Below are 17,611 nucleotides of genomic sequence, written 5' to 3' on the forward strand. Positions count from 1 at the left end.
GCGCAGTGACAGACGCCATATTGACTAGCAGGCGTACATCCTTCTTCATCTAGTTCTCGTCTTTTGTCCATTTTTTGGGTGAGTATAATGACCTTCATCTTGGATATTAAGAACCAGTTGTGAGAACGATTCTCTTGGCCGTATAGCATATATGAATTGATGGTTGATATAAGGGAGCAATGAAATAGAGGAGTTTGACACTTTGTTTTCAGTGATACAGTCATCAGCTGTTTGTGTCCAGGGTTAGGGCAGAGGGAGGGACTAGAGGCGCACATACCTGTTTACTCCCAGAGATTAAGCATTGTGGCTTATATTGTGTTCCGTCAAAGCACTTGTTTGAGGAGGAGGACTGTATACTCCATATAAATTAAGGTAAAAAGTTTTTCATGATATTGCTACCCTGGAATTTCGAGGACTTCGTAGTGTATGCTACGGCCTTGTATTCTGTTAATTATTTTTGGATAGTGTTGGTGGAGACGGAGTTGGGTGATTGTTCATATTATTTTTTCTGCCTTACTTTACTTTCATGTTAGAAAGTTCAGAATGGGTCCTTGTTATTATTGTAATGAGGGTTTCATCTTTTGGCTTCAGTTTGTACTTAAGGTCAGCCTAGGTATAGTAGCTGTGGAGTTTTTATACCAGCCATGGTAAGGTTGTTGGGACAGAAATGCTTGTTAGTGACATTTTTTAGACTTTTTTCTAGACTATGTATTTTTTCTCAGTAGGGTGATTGGTTCCTGTTATCATTGTTCTTTTGATGTTTATTAGATTTCTTTCCACTTTTCATACATCCTTCTGGTATTTCGTGATGGAGATGCTGAAGCCTACTCAAACATAACCCAAGTCAGTATCAATTCTGGTTCTGTCCAACAAGGAATGTTTCCACCTGTTTTTTTTTTTTCGTCTGACAAGGCAGCATCACACTAGGCCAAAAGTGGCTGACATGTGAGCAGCTTTTGTGAGGCGAAATGGCTAGCAAAGTCGAGTTGCCGTCACACGTGTGTTTTTGCGAGCCGAAATGACTAGCAGTGTTGTCTGCTTTGGCGCTTCTTGGTTATTTGTAAACAAACCACCACGGAGTAGCCACTCCCTTTTCCTCAGTTTCTGCAACTGCCTCATGTACCTCAGCAACTCCAGAGCCTTAAGGCAGTTTGTGAGAGTTTTCCATGCTGCAGGATCCATACTGAATGTTGGTCACAACCTGATTTCCACTTGTTTGGAAACAAAACAGACAGCCTCTGCAGCTGGTCACCTGAGTGTCCAAATATTTATTTTATGTCACAAGAATAAAACATCTATTATCCAATCCTACGTTGCCCCATGAGGAGTGTAGGAGCCTGGGGCTAGGCAAGTTGGCCCTGATGTTTGAGAGTGACCAGCCACTCTCGTCCCTGAGTGGCATTACTTGAGCAATGAACACCAACCACCCCTATGATATAAACCTTCACTGGCTCAGTCCAATTGGAGGGCCATAATTACCTACCCACTAAACCACCAGGTGCCAAGATTTGGTTATATGGTTACCACCCACCATAGTAAATGGTTTCCTGGTGTACAGGAAACAATTTGGCTTGTCACTCAGTGTAGAGTCACCCACAGGCAGAAGTAAGAGCAAAGAATGAACGAAAGACAAGAAGAGGGAGTGTAAAGGCAACCGTAGGCAGGAGGATGAAGAAAGAAAGAAGAGGATGGAGGAGAGGAAAGGGCAGACACTTGAGAGCAGCACTACATTGAGTGAGTGGATGGGAAGTGCCCCCACCTTCCACAAACAAATGAATAAAAACTACAAGAATTATACTTGACAGTTTTAGTTAAAGTTTCCTTTTGTGAATGACAATATTTTCTTACCAGTTACAAAATTAATATAGGCTCATTTGAGTTCTAATCCCACCAACAAGCTGTGAGTGAAAATTATCAATTTCGCATCGAAAGCGAAATCTCGTTCACCGTGGGTCAGTTTGGCTAGCAGCTCACAAAACTGGCTCGCGTGTTAGCCACTTTTGTCCCAGTGTGATGCCGACTTTAGCAGACCAACATTGGTGGGTAGATAGCCCATGTCACGGGAAACAGTTGATTAATTTTGGGGTCTGATGCCTGTTAGCAGAATTACCCGGTACGGTACTTGAAAACTAAAAAAAAAAAAGGTTTGGTCCAAATTTGGTGGATAGATAGTTCATGTCCCAGGGAACAGTCAATTAACCTTTGGGACTGATCCGGATCGTATTACAGATGCTGGATCCGGAAAACGCCTTCTGTGAAACCCTAATCAATGATGAGAAAATCTAACCCATTATGAAGAGTGGTTTGGAAATTATGTTGCTCTTGTCAGAGAGGTGTGCTCCAATGAGTGTCCCTTTAGTTTCAGCGTGTCTTTGAAATGGTGGTTAATTTTTTCCCTTTTCTTTCTTTCTTTTTTTTCTATATACGAAACTCAAGCTGGGAAAAACCAGTATGCCTAAAGTAACTACCGTTTAGGGTTTGTAATTCTAAGCATGTGTATAAACATACCCTATAGAGCAATTTAAATCCCATTGGAATGTATGGGTTGTTTGGACATCCCATTTGTAGGCCACCATTTTCCCTTGTTCTTCGAGACATATATGTACAGTAAAGTATTATGGTTAGGTTATGATTAGCTAATATGGAACTAGGTTGGTTTATTACCAAAACATGGATTTTTATTTTTGGACAGATTAATTTTCTCATTCATTATTGGTACCAAAAAATGGAAGGTGCACTATTGACCCTTTGTAAGATGATAGTTTGATTAATATTTTGGAAATGAGTACTTTCCATGGGATGCTTATAAAAAAAAAAAAAAAAGCATAGAATTGTAGGTATGATAGTGTAGGCCTATTGGTTTTCCCCAGCATGAGCTTGGTGTAAAGGCAAAAATGTACCATTTTAATGATTTGATCAAAATTAACATTAATTTCTGCTTTAAATGGCCAGTGTTTGAAATGTCCCCCCCCCCCACCCCCCTAACCCCATTCCTATTGAGTACGGGAACCTGGTGGGAACTTTTGTTTTGATGGGGAAAATTCAAAAGAAAATAAAGGGGAGAGACAGAAAGTTGGCTATTTCCTGCAGAAGGTAAGCAAGAAATCTCACTCATCACATGAAAATAGGACTTTGTGTTTTTTTTGGCTCGGTTGGATTTTTACACAGTATAGCCTATATTTATACTGTACAGTGTACCAGTATTTTGTCAGGATTTTGAAGATACCAGAAAAAACCCATGAGGTCATGAAATTATGCCACCTTACATATATATTCTTCAGTTGGAATGGCCGCATAAAAATTTTTGATGTACTGTAGATTTTTGGTCACCATTAGTCTGTATGGAGGACGGTACTGTACTGCTGTAGAAGTGAAATGTGGCTACAAGCTGAGTAACCATACTTTTTTTTTTTTTAAGGTGAAGATGCACTTGACAGGCTAGTGATGACTGGCTGAATGCAACATGTCCAAATAACATCGTTATATTTCAAATAAATGCCGGTAATGTGAATTGAAACTTATTGACTAACTCAAATACAATGATGTTATTTGTACATGTTGCATTCAGCCAATCATCACCAACATGTCAACTGCATCTTCACCTCCATAAAAAAAAAAACTGAATATAGCCACACAGTTGTCACTCTAAGGCAGGAATCTTAGCCACATGTAAAGTGAGGTAATAATCCTTAAACCAAGACTCACACATGTTTGCAAATTCTGTTGCACATCTTTATTCTCTTCCTGCCAGTTGCCAGCAACTCTTCAGAAGTAATTACTGTAGCTAGCTTTGGCACTTGGTTTACCTTCCAGTCCATAGAAGATACCATCTGTACCATGGCCAGCCACAGTATGATTATCCCATAAGAGGAAGCATGACATCATATTTTATTTGATTTGATAAGGTTGAGATTTCTTAGTACAGTATGCAGTTATTTTCTTTTTATTTGTTCAGAAATATAACTGTAAGCATACCGGTACTCTCAATTTATTTTGGAGCTTATAATACAGAGCAAAAATAGAGTGCTTTAAAGTTTTTAAATTATATTCTTCATAATGCTGAATGCAGAAGGAAGTGGGCTTTACATTGCTTTTTTTGTCCCTTTTTTTTGTGTGTGTAAGAAAGAAGGAACCAAAGGCCAGGTGCCCACAAGATTGTTCCCTCCAGGAAAAGACAAAAACAAGATACTGTAACAGAGAACCAAACCCAAGATCCATTCATATCGAGATACCAGGACACACTGCGTTTGAAAGACTGGAGATCATAGGCAGTACGAAATACAGACAGTGCGAAACATTTTTGAAGATGGCCTCATGGTATGGCATAGGCTGTAGCAGTGAAGAAGTAAATGAAAAATCATGGAAGAGGGTAATCAGGCAAGAACTGAGATATACACTGCCTGGTTGAGAAAGCCAGGCAAGTAGTGAGTCTCAGAAGTAAAGGCTTTAGAACCTTGACCTATTAAGTTTGAGGGGCTTCCCCAACCCAAATACTGTAGCAGAATTCTGTTTTAGCCAGTCAAAAGCCCTTGCATGATTTTTATGGTGTTCAAGGGGTGAAGGAAAAATCACAAATGTGCCAGTACTTTAAATTTTTAGATACCTGTAAGCCATATAAATTATTATATATATATATATTTTTTTAATACAGTACCGGTACTTCCAAGGAAGTAGGACACAATGTATTTACATGTGCCTGTTTGTGTACAAGATATCTCAAAAAGTTGTCTTTGGATTTAAATGAAGTTTGGTGGATAGATGGGCATTAAGTCAAGGAAATGTTGATAAGATTCTTATTTGAGCTGGATCTGGATCTGGATATAGGAAATCATAAATTTCATTGGCATTGCCAGGAGTATGCGGTCTCCAAAATTGTTTAACAGCGGACTGAGACTGTAGAATTAAATGATTATGTGAGACCACAAAAGTATTCATCTTGTAGGAAAGGAATTATGGCAGTAAACCATAAAATTTTATTGGCATTGGTGGAAGTGTGTGCTCTCTGAGTACTTTCGAGTTTCTTAGAGCCTCAGGTGGTTGGGGTTTAGTACATTTGTCTGTTAGTCATCTTGACGTTGGTTGAAATCCATCCAAGAGCAGAGGCTCAGTGGGGTGCTGCAGTACAATATGTCCATGTGGACTGTATTTTACTGTAGTTCATTTCTGCACACTGTGGATAGTGCCTTACTCACAGGTGCTGCTACTCCAACATAATGAGTTTCCATAGAAACTTCAGATGCTTCTTACACTTATACCCATGTGTGTAGCAGTGTGTAGGGACAGATCAGTTCTCAAACTCAGAAAGAGGTGTCCCTTAAGCCTGCAGATCACTTGCCTTCAAGATTCTCAAGTCTCACGTGAAACATAGAGTAGAACTGTCTACTTTCGTCCAGTGCCAGCAAGGCAACTGCTATAGTTCATTTGTGTGTTCTAACTAAAGGGCTACAATGTAGTACAGTAAAGGTAAGGTAAAGGTGGGGGCAGACACCTTGAGGTGCTTAACTGCAGTGCTTATCTCTGTAACATAGGCCTGTGAGCCTGTGGTGGGTTATTCACCCAGTGTCCTGGGATACATTGCCACTGCATCATCCAGATCACCCCAGTTACCTCCTGTAGGTGTTAACCTAGGGACTCATTTTACCTACTAACCCACAAAAGGTGGATGGGCTTCGGCCACCTGAGACGAGTGACTCCGGCTGCCTGCATCAGGATTCAAACCTTGGTGCTGATGGGCTGGCAGTTTTGCAATCAGTAATGCTAACCACTCAGGCATCACTCTAGTGAAGTGTGCTTTGGAAACTTATACAGGTAGTACAGTGTACCCCAAGAATTTGCAGAGTGTATAATTAAGTTTTGAGTAGGTACAGTACTTGTGGGATGACAATTGCCACTTTTCATCTGACTGTTCTTAAATGAGTATTGGTGCCACAGGAGTTTGTGCAACTGCTGCACGGTCGGTATTTATACATATTCTAGCATCTCTTTATGGTGTTTAGGGAAGGGAAAAATATTTTATACCATAATTTTGAATGCGTAAGCAACGTTGGGTCTGGTTAGTACTTGGATGGGTGACCGCCTGGGAACACCAGATGCTGTTGGCATAACGTTCTCCCTACGTGTCAAGTGGGGTTGGTGGAGGATTAGTGCCCCTGTAAAACAATTAACTCTAAGCCTTGGCCACCCCGTTTGGGATACATGGCGTCTGGCAATGAATGAATGAATGTATACAGTAATCCCTCAGTTGTCCATATGCTCCGTATCCGATCATGCTCCATATACAGACGTTAGGTCCGTATCCAGATTTATTTGTCTGCACCCAGATGAGAATTCCGGCATTGGCTGCCAACTGGCCTACAAAGTCAAAAAAATCCTCTGGGTGGCTCACTGGCCTTTCTGTCCACGTGCGGGTAACAGGCTGTAACCCACAAGCTGAGCAAACAAGGCTGTCTAGCTCCCTACCAAATGGTCAAAGTTCCTCAGCCCCCTTGATCACCGGCAACATACTGGCAGAGCATGAGGAAAACATCGTAACCCACAAGCTGAGTGAGAATGGCTGTCCGGCTCCCAACGGAAAGGTCAAAGTCCCCCGGCCACCCTGATCACTGGTAACATACCGGCAGCGCGCAAGGAATAAAGATCATAACCCACAAGCTGAGCAAGAATAGTTGTCCAGCTCCCAACCAAATGGTCAGAGGCCCTCGGCCGCCCAGATTATTTGGTAACTCCCTGCCACGCACGGCTATCCGCCTTCTTACTGAATGGTCAAAGTTGCATCACCATCTGGATTACTCAGCCACTCCTTAGGCCTGTGATGTAGAGAGACCCAGTGTTTCCGCCACGTAACGATATTTGCATGGGCAAGCGAAAAGGACTCTTGTGCTCGTAGGTCAGTGTGCTGCTTTTTGCTTGCATGCTCATAGCCAAGCATGAGTAGAGACATCGCAATGCCATACACTCACCAGCGATACCGCATCTCAGTTCCCGCCTTTTCTCTTTGCGTGTGGACGCGCTTTGTTGAGGTGAACGGTGACAGCTTCCATTGTTGCGTTTATGGTGGTGCCCTACCTTCTGCAGGCCTTAATCTTCCTCTGTGGTGTTCTCATGTGTTTAATGATGGCCCCACCACTACCCGAGAAACACAAGAGGAGGGTTTTGACTCTGGAGAAGAAGCATGAGATATTGAGCAAGATTGACGAAGGCTGGCCAACTTCCCACATTCAGCGTGAATATGACTTAGCCCATTCAACCTTGTTTGATATCAAGCAGTCACAGGACAAGCTGACTCAGTGGGGCCAGGATTATAGCAATACCACTCACAAACACGAACGGAAGGTGATGTCCCAGCCCTGCCACACCAGCATCGAACAGTCGGCTTTGGTTTGGTTCCACCAACAACAGGGTGCTCGGTTCCGCCAACAACAGGGTGCCAGCGTGCTAATATGTGGGACCAGGTTGAAGGCTGCAACAGAGAAGTTTTCACACCAGCACAGCATGCACGACTTCAAGGCATCTGAGGGTTGGCTCTTGCGGTTCAAACTTCGGCATGGACTTACTGGCAGTAAGGCTCATGGCAAGATTTTGAACACGGCATCCGAGGGTGTTGAGTCGTTTCACCAGAAAGTGCATCGCCTGATTGAGAAGTAGGGCCTTGTTCTCAGTCAAGTGTACAATGCTGACGAAACTGGCCTGCTCTGCCACTCCTTACACACCAACACCCTAACAGAAGAGACAGAGAAGACCGTGCCTGGTCGGAAGTTGTCCAAACAATGTGTCTTGGTGTTGTGGTGTACCATTGCTAATGGGATGCACCGCCTCAAGCCCATTATTGTTGGACGTGCAAAACAATCACGTTGTCTCCGTGGGTTGATGGATTGCCTGCCTGTTGTGTTGTACCATTCTGTGAAGGCCTGGTTTACTGCAGAAATCTTCAGAGACTGGTTCCACAGACACTTTGTCAGGGAGGTTATTCGTTATGAAACAGAGGAACTTGGTATCCCTCATGAAAGCTTTCCTGATCCTCGACAGCACATCCATTGGAGAAGGATTTGGTTGCTGATAACGGTCGTATTAGGTGCATGTTTCTGCCACTTGATATGACTGCTCTCATTCAACTAGTGGACCAAGGTGTTATCGTGGCAGCCAAGGGACTGTACTGTACTCTCGGAGGTTCCTTGACAAGGTGGTAGTGGTTCCTGAAGATGAGGGAGGGGTCGATACACGTGGGGAGTGGACCTTGGAGAATCTGCAGCGTTACAGCATCAAGTCTGCGGTGTTCAACTGGGCCAATGTGTAGAAGGAAGTCTCCTTCAAAAACTTGGAAGGTGGTTGGTCTTGTCTCCTTCAGGGATGCAAGGCCATGCACAACTTTGAAGGATTTGACACGGATGATTTCCACCTTCGGCTACAAAATGCAGGCGAGGGTGTAGATGTCAGTGACTTGAGGGATTGGTTGGATGACAGCGGCGGCGATCCAGGTTATCAGACGTTGTCTGATGAGGAGATCACTGCTGCTGTCTCTGCGGGGCTGACAGAGGAAAGCGATGTGGACTATGACTCTGGCTACCCCACCTCTCCATCACTCCCTCGTCTTGATGCGCTATGGACCGGCATTGGGCAGGTACTGTACTCGAATATTCTGAGCACCCTCATTACAACAGGGAGTTAGTGCCACTCAAGCTGACGTGGATCTGTAGGCAGTCAGGGACACTTTCATCCTCTGACAAAATTGCTGTACCTGTCGTCAGATGAAGATCGACTCCTCCTTCTAGCCTGCCACCCCCACGAGTGCCAGTCCCTTCTCCCTGCCACCACCCTCATGACCCCAATCTTCACTCTCAACCCACAACTGAGCTCATCGACAGCCATTGAGTCGCCGTTGCCTGCAGCTGTCTTCAGAGAGTCCTGAGGTGGATACGGCTCCATCACCTCGCAGCATGTCCCCGCTCATCGGCTGGCTTCAGCAGATGGTGGAGGAGGAATTCTTTGATCTTTTCTAAGTGGCAGTGTTAGCCACTAGACCACATGGGATACCTGTAGACCTGCAGCAGCCTGGCAGGTTACAGCACCTGTCTGCTGTTCACTGGATGGTAAGTACTTTTTTTATTTATTTTTTTAATTATTATTTTTTTTTAAGGATTGTATTGCATATTGCAGTGTGTGTTTTGATGTCTTAAAACAGCCAAAAGACTGCAGAACACTGCCAAAATTGGGAGGGGTACTGTTCATATTGGTATGTTTTTTTTTTTTTTTTTTTTTTTTCTTAGTGTTGAGTATTATATTGTGTATTATAATGTGTGTTTTGATGTGTAAAAAGCAGCCTAACAACTGCAGAACACCACCAAAATTAGGATGGGCATTGTGCGTGCAGGTAGGGTTTTTGAGTTTTTTTTATTGTTTATGCATTGTTTTCTTAGTGTTTGGGTTTATATTGCATATTACAGTGTGTGTTTTGGTGCCTAAAAACAGCCAAAAGACAACAGAACACTGTCAAAATTAGGAGGGGTACTGGGTTGGGTTAGGGTACAGGGTGGGGTATAGGTAGGGTATGGGTGCAGTCTAGGATATTGCTCTGTATCCTAACTTTGTCCCTATCCGGACATGCCTTTGGCTCTGTTGTTTCAGATAATCAAGGGAATACTCTAATATGAGAGCAAGTGAGAGATTGATTTGAGTGTATGTGAATCAGTGGGAGAGGTAGGGGAGACTGAGGATGAGATGAAGGACGGGATGAAGATGTATGTGAGAGGGGGGTGGGGGTGAATTGGAAAAAGTGCAGCCAGATGGAGGAGAACTGGATGACGTAGTGCCATTTGCTAGTGGTCACCACTTGTGGGAGTAACGCATCTCATTATAGACTGACTGATTGGGTTATTATGCAGGTGGCTTCTGTAACTGTAGTTACCGAAAACTACCCAGTGAAATTTAAGACCATGAGGAGTACTTCAGGTTTTTGATGTTCATGAAGCTTTAGGTAACCTAACACCCATGAATTTCAAGGGTATACTGCACATCTCACTATCCTATGGCATACCTGAATATCTGGTGGTGGTATGTGAAAGGTAGAATTACAGTATGTCCAAGTGTCCACTGTCCAGTGGAGTAATTTTCAGTCAAATGCTGTTACACTTGGTAACAAAATGACACTATTCACTCTGAAGCTTGTGACCCCAGCAGTGTAATAATGCATTTTCATTTGGAGAATTATATATATACCAGTATATATATATATACAGTATATATATATATATATATATATATATATATATATATATATATCCATCCATCATCCAATCCTACATTTCCCCATGAGGAGCATAGGAGCCCGGGGCTAGGCAGTTGATCCCGACATTTAAGATGAGAGTGACCAGCCTTACTCATCCCTGAGTGGCATTACATCAACAATCAACCCCAGCCATCCCATGGATATAAACCTTCACCGGCTCAATCGGATTGGAGCGCAGTAATTACCCACTAGACCACCAGGCGCCAAAATTTGGTTTTATGGTTACCGGTACCACCCAGCATAGTAAATGGTTTCCTGGTGTTCAGGAAACCATTTGGTATGTCACTCAGTGTAGAGTCACCCACAGGCAGAAGGAAGAGGAAAGAATGAAGGAAAGAAAGACAGAAGAGGGAGTGTAAAGTCACCCATAGGCAGAAGGACAAGGAAAGACTGAAGGAAAGAAAGACAGAAGAGGATGGAAGGAAAGAAGGATGGAGGAGAGGAAAGGGCAGACACCTGACAGCAGCACTACATCGAGTGAGTGGATGGTGAGCGCCCTCACCTACCATATATATATATATATATATATATATATATATATATATATACAGTAAGACCTCACTGTAACAGACTAATTGGGGCCCAAACTATTCCAAAAAATGTGAAATTCCGATAAAAGCGACATCCGGACTTCCCCCTGCTAATCCGGACTTTTTCCGATATATCAGACATTAGTCTGGATCACATGAACGGTTTTTAAACTCTTTTGACTACCATTGTGGTACTGTACTGTGTTATAACTTCACTACATTAATCAAATATTATAATACAGTAATCCCTCCACTATCCGATGTAATAGAGCCAAAGGCATGTCCGGAAAGTGTGCACCTGCTTGCTGGACTGGTACTTAAGGACCCTAACCCAGCCTAACTTTGAAAGCCACTTAAATAACTCCCTACTGGACATGCATAACACCTATTTAAACCTATTTAAGACCCTATTCACACCAGTAATGAACATAAAGCATGAAATAAATGAAAAGGAACCAAGGAATGAGGAATTAGAAGCGACTGTACCTCAGCCTGGGTACTTACAGCATGTCTGTGGCCACCTTCTTTAGGCTTTGGCATTGGTGAAAATGCTCTTGAACCACGTACAGTAATTCAGTGTTGTGCTGCACTTACAGTAATTCTTTGCGCTGTGAGTTATAATTGTTTAACACTGCACATTGTTAATTGCACCACGCCAGTTTCAACCGCCAGTTTGCACTCCACAGTTAATCCTTTACACTCTAAATTCGAATTTCTTAACACTGCACAACACTGTAAATTTCTGTGTGGGGTACTGGCGAGGTATTGCAGTTTATTCACTGTTTATTCACAAAAAAACGAGCACATGTGGGATCCACTGCGATAAGCGTCCACTCGCGATCGAAGTTAAGCAGTAACTGTTGGAGTGTTGGTGACGGGGAAACAGAGTTACCAGATCGCAACAGCCACATTACCAAACTCCTCAGTTATCATTACCAAATTTAACTTTTCATTACCAAATTCATAAAGCTAACATTTATTCTTTCACTAATTAATTATATACAAGTGGAAATACTGTACATGTAATCACTCTTCTTATAATTAAAAGCTTGTTGATTATTTTCCCGCAATGTAGGCTAGCAAATTAATCAGTGAGAACAGACAGTCCACCATCTCCAACCTGTGTATCCTTATACATGTGAAAAATCCATTTGGTAATGCATTATTCTGATTCATTACCAAATGAATTTTTCATTACCAAATTGGCCCACATTTGGTAATGAAAAATACCAAATGGCAACCCTGACAGGGGAGGGGGGAGGAAGGAAGGGGTGCAGAAGCCATGGTGTAAACAGCTGTTCGGTGCTGCTCGGCAATTTCAAATTAAGGGAGGGAAACCCCCCCCCTGGGGGGGGGATCTGAAGGTCCAGGTCCACAATGTCCAGTAAGTGGGGTGTCCGGAAAGTGGGCGTCCGGATAGTATAGGGATTACTGTATATATAATAATACTGTACTGTACACTGATAAACATGTCTTTTATTTTCCTTATTGTGGTGAACATAGCTGAAGTGATCAGGCAGTCTGGACTGCTTCTGGCTTTGTTGGACTTTTTCCAATATACAGTAACCCCTCCAATATCCGGATCAATAGAGCCATCGGTAGGTTCGGATATTGGTTTCGTCCGGATATTGGGTCCCAGCTTATGGACTTGTACTTACGGACCTTAACACAGAGAAACACCTATACAACTTCCTCCGGACATGCATAGCACCTATTTAAGACCCAAATCACACCAATAAGGCACATAAATGACTGAAATAAATGCAATAGAAACATAAAATGTGGGTTTAGAAGTATGTTCATACATTAATAAACATTCTGGTACTTATGGACTCTAACCGAACCTAACCGAACTCTGAAAAACATTCCTACTGCACATGCATGAGGTAAGTTTAGTATGGAAAGAAGTACAGTATGACACTTTCTGGTAAGTATAGTATGGGAAAAAATACAATATGAAACATTCTGGTAAATATAGTATGGAAAATAGTACAACATGAAACATTCTGGCTACTTACAGCAAGTCCCTGGCCACCTCGATGAATAACCGCCTCCTCTCGGACTCTGACAGTAAGAACGATTTCCTGAAGCACTTGCACTACACTCTTCCTGAAGTCTTGCACTGAACTTAGTCACTAACACACACAAGTCATGGCGAACAGCACAGGTCTTGTCGCGGTGAGAGACAAGCGGGAAGTGGGGAGGATGCAGCGGCGCTCTATCGGACGTCGGAGGAATGACGAACCAAAACAATGCTCTCACGTGGCGCGCGCGGCAAGTTCAAATTACGGACGGCAAAAAATCGATTTTTTTTTCCCAATTTTTTTGGATTTTCGGACCATTTTGGGAATGTTTGATCCCAGGACGATAAGGTTCGGTTAGTGGGGATGTTCGGTTATTGGGCGTCCGGATATTAGAGTGATTACTGTATAGGGATTTAGTTCGGTAGCTCCTCGAGTCCGATAAAAGCGAATTCCGGTCTATTGATGTCCGTTATCTCGAGGTTTTGCTGTGTGTGTATGTATATATATATATATATATATATATACAGTAATCACTCTAATATCCGGACGCCCAATATCCGAACATCCCCACTATCCGGACATAAGAATGTTTCATACACAACTTTTTTTCCATACTATACTTACCTCATTTCACTCTTTAATGTCCTTTATTGGTGTGAATAAGGTGTTAGGAGCTATGCATGTGCAGTAGGAAGGTGTTTTTCTGAGTTAGGCTAGGTTAGGGTCCATAAGTACCAGTCCAGGAGCCAGTCACCAGAATGTTTATTAATGTATGAACCTACTTCTAAACCCTCATTTTATGTTTCTTTTGCATTTATTTCAGTCATTTATGTGCCTTATTGGTGTGATTTGGGTCTTAAATAGGTGCTATGCATGTCCAGAGGGAGTTGTATAGGTGTTTCTCTGAGTTTGGGTCCATAAGTACAAGTCCATGAGCTGGGGCCCAATATCCGGACAGAACCAATATCCGGACCTACCTATGGCTCTATTACGTTGGATATTGGAGTGATTACTGTATATATATATATATATATATATACCGTATATACTGTGTGTATATATATATATATATATATATATATATATATATATATATATACCGTATATACTGTATATATATATATATCTGTCTATCTATCTATCTATCTATCTATTGCCAGATTCCATAATCCCATATGGGGTGGCCATTTGACTCTTGAGTTATTTGTTTTACAGGGAGGGGCACTAACCCTCCACCAACCCACTTGACATGCAGGGATCACGTATGGTTTGGTTATATGGTTACCACCCAGCGTTGTAAATGGTTTCTTGGCTTACAGGAAACCATTTGGCTTGTCACTCAATGTAAAGCCACCTGTAACGGAAAGAAAAGCAATAAGTAGTGACAGGAAAGATGGGAGAAATAGGAAGAGAGGAGGGCAGGCACAGAAAAAGAATGATAAAGGCTAAGGAAGAAGTAGGCAGCACTACATCAAGTGAGTGGATGATGGTCGCCACCACCTACCACTATTGATATACTTGTATGTATGTAATGCAGTGCTGGCAGTTACGAAATTCGGTGGTACAGGCTCGTTGTTCTGATGGTGACTTTATAGTACAGTACGTTATCTGTCAATGTAGGCTGAATGGTTTGGAGATAACATGTTTGTCAGGTAATACTTGTGTAGTTCTCCTATTGTATTGTTATCTCTTGTCCTACCCCCCTATGCACAGTTATACCACTCCAGGCTATTTATGTGCTGGGCACTTGGCTCTGTAATCAAGTTATGCATTTTGATTACAGTTTTTGATGAAATGGAAGTGTTGATGTAGCAGGAATTAAACTGAAAACTCTTTAGTTTGAACAGTGTTTATAGATATCTGTTGTTTTGGTTAATGATATCTTTCCCAAAGCATAATGTAAGCTGCTTTTTTCAATGAAAATGCCTTAATGGCTATACTACAGAACATTGAACTGACTAAGAGTATCATGTTTCATTACTTAGCCATGTAACCTAACCAGTACCTTTGCACTCAGTTCCACATGCAAACAGCACTAGACCTCCAACATATGGCAGCTGTGTGTAGCCCACTGGTGTGATAGCATCCTAGTCTAGCAACACCCCTTCTGCTGTCTAACAATGCTTTTGTGTGTGTGTGTGTGTGTGTGTGTGTGTGTGTCTAACTCTGGGCAAAGGCTTCAGGGCCTATATCTCTGGGGCAGTAGCTTATCCCAAGGCCCAGTAGTCCTACACCTCCACATGTCACCACTTTGGCACTAACACCCACCATCCATACTGAGTACATGCTAGGGCTGTCTCATACAGGACTAGTGTATTGGTATTAGCGGGGGTACTTTTATGACATGTCGGCGGGTCATCTGGTAGGTCAGAAAAGTCTGCATTTTATGAAATTCAAATCCTTAAACTGTTCCTTGCCCCAGCCGGGATTCGAACCTGGATCCATTAGGACTGCAGGCCGCCTCTCTACTGATTCAGCCACTGTCTCCCCCTCATCCTGAATAATGATGATGTAACTGGTCTTTCAAATAATACCACTATGTCTGCATATCTTTTTACATTGTACAGTGGTACAGTGTAATATGCATACTGTAAAATCATATGCTGTCCAATACATTCAAGTCCTTTGTAACAATTTTGTTAGTAAATACAATATTACTGTTTAACTTTAAAATACTAGCATTTTGTATCAGTGCTACATGATTTATCAAATTTGGTAGAATTATATAGTAGTATGCAACATTTTTTTTTTTTTTATAAGATGGCAACTGCCTGTACTTAGTTACCTGTGTTAGATTTGTAACTCATTATGTCCATGGTATGAAGAACAAAAGAATATTAGCTAAGTTTATAAGCCACACACACAAGCAGTTTGAAATTTTGAATGGCATGAAAGACCATTGTAGTACAGTATTAACCAGGTGACTCAGCATTTTTGGATATTCCTGCAAATGTTAGCTCAGAGAAGGTTACAATCTTTTGCTAATCCCATCAGTCCATAGGAGTATTTTCTATTCTGTTCTTGCTCTCTCCAGACAGTTCTCTTAAACTTTGGAGAGACTTCAAACTGGAGAGGTATAATACAGTCCTCATTTTCCCCTTCTACTAAAGGTTGCCCTAAAGCTTACTAAAATTGTCAGGAGGCAGCAAGAATATGGCAAAGTACACCAGATGCAGGATTTCAATGAGGAACTGAAAAACATTGTTTATGTAGATAACTGGGGATGGATAGAGAGAATACATGTCCGGCAGGGTAGAAACGTTTTAAGAACATGATGCAAGTCAGAATACGGGACCAGGATACTGGGCTTCTGTCTAAAGATAATGGCATGACTCATCAGGGAATATCACCACGGAGACACCATGTGACATGACAGTGGTAGTTGATTTGATTTACTGTTAGTTGTTTTTATTAATTTTATTTATCATTATTCATTATTATTATTATTAATTTTATTTATTATTCATTATTATTATTATTATTATTATATTATTATTATTATGTGGTAGGTGGGGATGCTCACCATCCACTCACTGGATGTAGTGCTGCTCTCGGGTGTCTGCCCTTTCCTCTCCTCCCTCGACTCCTTCCTTCCTCTTCGCTCTTCATTCTTTCCTCATCCTTCTGCCTACGGATGACTCTACACTCCCTCTTTTGCCTTTCTTTCCTTCGTTCTTTCTTGTTCTTTCTGCCTGTGGGTGACTGTACACTGAATGACAAGCCAAATGGTTTCCTGTCCACCAGGAGACCGTTTATTATGCTGGGTGCTAACCATATAACCAAATTGTGGCACCTGGTGATTTAGTGGGTAGGTAATTATGGCACTCCAGTTGGATAAAGCCAGTGAAGGTATATATCCAAGGGGTGGTTGGGGTTATTGCTCACGTAATGCCACTCAGGGATGAGTGAGGTTGATCACTCATCTTAAATGTCAGGACCAACTTTCCTAGCCCTGGGCTCGTATTCTCCTTATGGGGCAATGTGGGATTGGATGATGGATGGATTTATTATTACCAGTATTATTATTATTATTTATTTTTATTATTATTATTATTTATTATTATTATTACAGTATTTATTATTATTATTATTATTTTTATTTTTATTACTCATTATTATTATTATAAATTATTATTATTATTATAGGGTGGCCCATAAATGGTGCTCTGTCAGAAATTAGCTTGAGTTATGGTAAAAGTATATGGTAGGATACTTATTGACAGAGTTAGGGAAATAACAGAGGAGTTAGTTGGTGAAGAACAGGGACATTTTAGGATGGGAAGAGGTTCTGTAGATCAGATATTCATTCTTAGTTCTTTAGTGGAAAAGTTTCTAGAGAAGGGAAAGAAGTTGTATGCATCCTTTATGGATATGGAGAAAGCATCTGGATGGACAAGAAATGTGGAAAACATTAGAAATATATGGAGTAAATAGGAAGTTGTTGAATGCCATGAAGAGTATGTATGAGGGAGCTAAGACTGCAGTGCTTGTGGTTAGTGAATCGAGTGAATTTTTCTGTTTGAATTTTTTATTGAAACAGGGATGTCATTTCTCCATGGTTGTTCAATCTGTACAGTATATGGATGGGGTTATAAAAGAGATCAAAGGTAGGGCATTGGATGTTGGAGCAACTTTAATGGGAGATGGCAGTGTTTGGAAACTCCCAGTACTATTGTTTGCAGATGATACTGTATATTAAGTCAAGATTAAGGGGAACTGTAAGGCTTGGTGAATGAGTTTGGGAGAGTGTAAGAAGCGGAATCTAAAGGTAAGCG

The 17,611-nt window shown here is 41.7% G+C and overlaps 1 protein-coding gene across 3 annotated transcripts in view; it reads left to right on the plus strand.

Moving 5' to 3' along the window:
• Rab7 (RAS oncogene family member Rab7) overlaps positions 1–17,611 on the plus strand; it is a 35,491-nt gene continuing 17,880 nt past the window's right edge. Inside the window, exon 1 of one of the 3 annotated variants that reach the window (XM_080285613.1) lies at positions 1–78. The gene's annotated coding sequence lies outside the window, so the exon portion shown is untranslated. Of the gene's footprint in view, positions 79–263; positions 373–17,611 lie in introns of those variants that run through there. The other 2 variants (XM_080285612.1, XM_080285614.1) reach the window with 2 other exon arrangements.

This window comes from Coenobita brevimanus, chromosome 107, assembly GCF_032717465.1.
Source record: "Coenobita brevimanus isolate Jiangsu-jjx chromosome 107, ASM3271746v2, whole genome shotgun sequence".
NCBI classification, from domain to species: Eukaryota; Metazoa; Arthropoda; class Malacostraca; order Decapoda; family Coenobitidae; genus Coenobita; species Coenobita brevimanus.